Raw genomic sequence first — 6,047 nt, forward strand, 5'->3', positions numbered from 1 at the left:
GAGGTGGCAGGCACTAGCTTTATACTCCTAGCTAGCTCCTCCTCCCTCCCTCCTTGCTGATTGAAAAGGGGCTGGTCTTCCCAGGTGAGATTTCCCTGAATGAGGTGCTTGGATTTGCCTAATGGGGCTCTTATTAACTCCTAAAGGTCAATTGCTATGACCTAAAGGACAATGACTATGCTAAATTGCCCTGGCTGGGTGGAAACTGGCCCTTCCTAGGTTCTTACCCTCCTACTTCAGTTCTCTGAGGCTGGACTGTTTTTTAACCTCAAGCTGGTTTTTTATTTGAGTTTAAACTGCACTGGTTTAAGAGTTTTTTGGCTTGGTAGAACTTAATACTAAGGTTTAAATCCTGTTTAGCCCTGCTAAAATCCTGCTTTTATTAAGTGTGCACCTTTATTTTATTTTATTTTATTTATTTATTGCTCTCACCTAGATCCTGTGTCCTAATTTACTGGTTGGCAACCTTCAGTCTCGAAAGACTATGGTATAAGCCTACAGCACCCGGTATTCCCAGGCGGTCTCCCATCCAAGTACTAACCAGGCCTGACCCTGCATAGCTTCTGAGATCAGACAAGATCAGACATGTGCAGGGTAACAGTTGCTGAACCTTTAGATTATGTTCTAACTTAGATTAAGTTTAACTTGGGTTATGTATAGGGTTAATTTAATCCAAGTAGAAAAACTTGCTTTCCACTTTATCCTGCTCTATTCATTTTTCCAAGTGCCTGTACCTTGGGCTCTTACTCACAAGTAGGACTCTGCTCCTGCTCAGAGTAGACCTCTGTACGCACTTACGTATTTATTTTTATTGCCCTCACCTAGCTCCTGTGCCCCAACTTGCTGGACCTTAGAATCCCTCCCTCTGGTTAGATTAGGTGCTAATTTAGGTAAAGCTAAGCTAAAGGTAAAGCTAAATTTCAGTGCTGATCTAAGGTTGATTTAAGGTTAGAAGACAAAGAGAAAGAGTACACTTACCTTCTCCTTCTCCTCCTCCTCTCCTCTTCACAACTCAGAGAGTCCTCCCTCTCCTTCTCCAAAACTCAGAGGTCATCTTGCCTTCCCCTTCTCCTCGCACAGATGCTAAACTCACAGTGCCTTACCTGGCATTTTGCTCCAGAGGCACTTGGTGTCCCAGAGGGCATTCGTGCTTCTAGTAGATGATGAAAGGCTAGTACTGATGAACCTAAGAACATAGGAGGGGTTCTACTGGATCAAGCCAACTTTCCTTCTAGGTCAGTATCCTCTTTGCATGAGTAACCAGACATATTATCTTGGAAGAATATATGCAAGAAAGAAAGGCAACAGACTTCTCCAGCTATTTTCCAACCTGCCCAAAACGCTGGTCCTCAGATTAACAGTCAAATGGAACCTCCATGTCCAGTAGCAGAAGACCGCCACTAACTATTAATGGGCTGGTTCAAATGATATCATCAGCTAGTCTAGCCAGTCACACAATTTGTATTCTCTGCCTCAAAAAAATCTGGCTCTACTTTGATCTGAATACTTAAGAGGGGGGAGCTATCCATACCATCTCTTCTCATGTGATTTAGAATGCTACTTACTATTTAAACCAAGTGACATGGAATAGTTTGTACAATCCACCCCCATGCATGTATATAGAGCGGAGCAGCATGCTGTGGCCTTAAATAACCTCTAAAGATACAAAGCTGTTAAAAAAAAAAGATATATTTTACCAGACAATCATAGGTTTGCCATAAGGCTACATCAACTTTTGAGTTTCACAGAATTCTTCTGTCTCTCTCACTATCTATTCTCTATCACTCTCAAACAAAGTTAGAAAACATGACATGAGTCAGAAATATTTGGCCCCACCCACCCCATACAGGAGGACATGGCTCTCACAGCCCATAGTAGACCTCCAGCCTCACAACCTCAGAATAAGAATAGAAAAGGCACAAGGAGAGGAAGCAACACTGGCATTGTGCCTACCCATGGCATTCATACTTGTATAGTTGAACTAGGGCCACTGGAAGGCATGAAATAGCAGAGTGCCCCACCTCGCAAAAATCCATTCACAAATGTGGAGCTAAGCAAATCTTTGAAATGCTTGGCCCCTTCTCAACCGCAGTGAGTGCCTTTCAACTGGGCCCATGTCCACAGCCAGAACTTGAATTGGGAATTTCATCTCAGGGACACCCAGACTCAAAAAATCATCCTTACTCTTCTGAGTCACCTATTTTTAAGCCTGGACATTCCATTTCTCTCTCTTTGATACCCAGTTTCCTGGTTTGGTTTTAATTATTTATTTATTTATTTATAGAATTTATATCCCACCTTTCTGTCCCGGTAAAGGGCACTCATGGCAGCTTACAAAAGATCACATCAGTTTTACCTTTCTTGTTATTTCCAAACTGATGCAACTGGAAATTTATTATGTAATTTATGTTAAGTTGCCCCAGAAATGGCCTCCTTTTCTTCTTTGTATGAGGGCTGGTGTGGTTTAGCAGCTAAAAACAGAACTAAGAATCAGGAAAGCCCCCAGATTGACACTACTCTCTACCATGAACTCACTGGTGGCCAAATGCAGTGCCTGCTTTAAGTCAATTGGACCAATAGCTCCCAATTTGACCCCATGCCAGGGTCATCTACTCTAGTCTTGTATGCAATTTTATACTAAAATGTGCTGAGATCCATTTACAGCCCAATCCTAACTTGCGCTGGAACAGGCAGGCTGGCAGGCCTACATGGTATCCAGAGCAAGTTTGGGGCCAGAACTGGTACAATCCAAGGCAAAGGGAAAACTTTCCTCTTACCCTATGTCACTCTGCAGCGGTCCCATTGGGTCTACTCAGATCTGCACCACCTCAGGAGGTGGCACAAATCCGAGGAGAATGGAGCAGCCAGAGGCCACTCTGTGCTGCCCGGGAAGGGGACAGGATCCGGCATAACCGCCGAATCCTGGCCCCACCTCCCACTCCCCGCCCACTTACCCCCAGGAATACCCACTACCTGCCCTTCCCCTGCCCTGAATCACTTCCTCCCTGCCCTCCCCATGCACTGCCCCAGACCCTTGCGTCAGCCGAACTTGACTGACGCAAACATACCTCACCAAGCCTGGATCTAGCACAGGGAGGCCAACGCAACTCCTTGTACTGGCCTCCCCAACTCTTAAGTTGGTGTAAATATGCCTTATGGCATGTTTGCAACACACCCAGGTCAGCGCAAGTGACTTGTGCCGGCCTAACCCAGGGGTTAGGATAGCGCCCTTGGCCCATTAACTCACATGCACTTTTAAAGCACACATTTTGATTGCTTTTACTTTTAACATACTATGTTAACATAGTAACATAGTATGTTACATAGTTATTCCAGAATGGTGAGACCTTGAAGCAGCTGACAAGCTGAGTGATTCCACCTGCTCTTGGTGTGAGCAAGAAGCGTGTTGGCTGCCCTCCATGTGAGAGATGGAGCTGCTTGTCAGCCTGCACGGGAGAACTGGAGGCCAGCAGTGAGACCAAACCAGGAAGATCCATTCTGAAATGTTGTTGGTTCTTGAAAGAGAGAACCTCTATGATTGTAAAAATCCCCTTGAGGGATTTAGAAATGCCTGCCTATGTAAACTGCCTTGAATAAAGTCAGAGGAGTAATCCAATGACCAGAAAGGCGGTATATAAATACCTATTTATTATTATTATCATCCATCATCATCATCATCATCATCATCATCCTACCGGTGCTACCTAAATGTGCACTGTCACAATATGCTTTATGACATGTTTGTGACAGCACGTAACAGCATGTGCTCCACCAGCACAGGCTGAATATAGGATTGTGCCATCAAGTTGAGTTTTTTCAGTTACCTGGCAATGTCTGCCTGCTGCTTTGACCTGGATTGCCTTTTGCTTGTCATCTCCAGTGTCTTTGTATTCATTGTTGCTTTTTTCTGCTGCCATTGCAATTACATTTCTCTTTCCCTTAATGTTTTATATTGTTTATTTTACTGCATTTTTCACCCCTGGGGGCTGGGGGATAAGAATAGGCCCTCAGTTGGGCTGTACTTGTCATAAGATGCGACTAAACAGCCACCGGGTAGATGGGACTCGTCAGCCTGGGAATGCAGCTCATCTGAGAGAAGGAAGACTCTGATCCCAAACCTCCACTGCCTTGTGGCTACATCCAGTTAGGGAAAAGGCTTCAGGAGACAACCTCGAGGCAAAATCCGGAGCCGGAGTCCCTGAGGCAGTTCATGGCTGAACACAGTCACATTCTGACAACTCCTGCAACGCCGCTGGAACCAACCATATTGGCCTCTGCCTTTCCATTGGACCAGTTCAGCGACATGGAGAAGGGGGATTTGCTGCATGGGAAACAGTCCATCCTCCATATCTACTTTACCCAGGCTTCGCGCTCTAGAGAAGACATTCTGTTCCAGAACCACCATTCAGAGCGCAATACCATAGTCTTCCGAGACTGAAGGATGCCGATGATGATGATGACTGCATTTTTACTGTATGCAGCATTTTCCAGATGTACATCATCTTGAAGTTGTTATGTGAAAGGCAGTAAAGAATAAACATTTTAAATCAATGAATACATAAAGACATGTTTGGTGCTTGTTTACCTTTTCCTTTCTTCAATCATGTTTTTAAAAAGAATTAATTATAGAACTGGGATGAAAAAACAGAGGGGAATCTCAGGAGGCTGTTGGGACCTTCCATTCTATCAAACATGAGCACAGAAAAGCAGAAAAGCACATAAATCACTAACAAATACCTCCATTCCCAGGCCTCACATATGGGAAATCCCCACGCTGGCATCTGTGTTCATGTGACTTCTGCTACTGAGGATGCTCCTTAAGAACCACCAAGTGCAGCCCCCGACCACTGTTTATGACCCTTGTGATCATATTCAGCCAGACAGGGCTTTTTCACAGATGAATGTTCATGACTACAAAAAGTCCGATGATGACTTGCTTGTCAGAATAAACAGTCATAGAACTAGTCCCAGGGGAGGGAAGCTTGTCCATTATCTCCATTATCTAAATTACATTATCTGAATGCTGTAGCCCTGTTCACATGCATAATGCACAGTATTTTAATAACACATTGATGCATTATCAATACATTACATTAGGATGAATACATGGAGGGGGTGCAGAACTCTGCTCCTGAGCTCTCCATATTCCGCTGAACCAGGGGAGGCCTCCAGCCAGATCCTCCACCACCACTCCCCACAAGTTGCTCACCTTCTTCCTGTGGTTAGTTGAAGAAAGGCAGTTTTCAAATATTCCATGCTTAGGTCCCCTTCCACAAAGCCCATCCCCTTAAAATGCACTTCTGTGCCTTCTCCAATGTTTTTTTTTTTTTCCAATGCCAGAGAGCTGAACCCTCAAAAAGGGGCACAGAGTCTTCATGTGTGCAACTGTATGTATACAGGGCTTTCTCATGTAGATCTTCAAACAGTGGGCAGTAGATACAAGTACAATGAAAAGGGGTTGCAATAGCACCCCCCATCCCTGCCTTTACTTTTTGCAGGGTGTTCATAGTTTGTGCCTATTAGGGTCTGTTCAGACCACATGCTAAATGTGCAAATATTGCAGGCAGAGGGTCTGTTCCTTCAGTCCTGCTCCCCTCAGTGTAGGTGGTTTGAACATTTGCACAGAGCCAGAGAAAGAGTCAGTTGTATCTTGGAAGCTAAGCAGAGTCAGGCCTGGTTAGTACTTGGATTCCCAGGACTGCCTGGGAATACCGGGTGCTGTAGGCTTATACCATAGTCTTTCGAGACTGAAGGTTGCCAACCATTCACATGCACTCTTTACAAACTACCATCAGAATGTGGGCAGCATGCATGATCCTGGCCCTCATGAATACATCCTAACATGTGATGAGGGCTAGTGAGGGCTAGCGCAGTGTTTCTCAAACACTGGGTCAGGACCCACTAGGTGGGTTGCGAGCCAATTTCAGGTGGGTCTTTGTTCATTTCAATGTGTACTGCATTTTTAATATATTAGGCTTGATACTACCATGGTAGGTGACTATATTTGGAGAAATGTTACAGGTCTGTACTTCCAACAGGCTACTGTG

This window comes from Tiliqua scincoides, chromosome 1, assembly GCF_035046505.1.
Source record: "Tiliqua scincoides isolate rTilSci1 chromosome 1, rTilSci1.hap2, whole genome shotgun sequence".
Lineage (NCBI taxonomy): Eukaryota > Metazoa > Chordata > Lepidosauria > Squamata > Scincidae > Tiliqua > Tiliqua scincoides.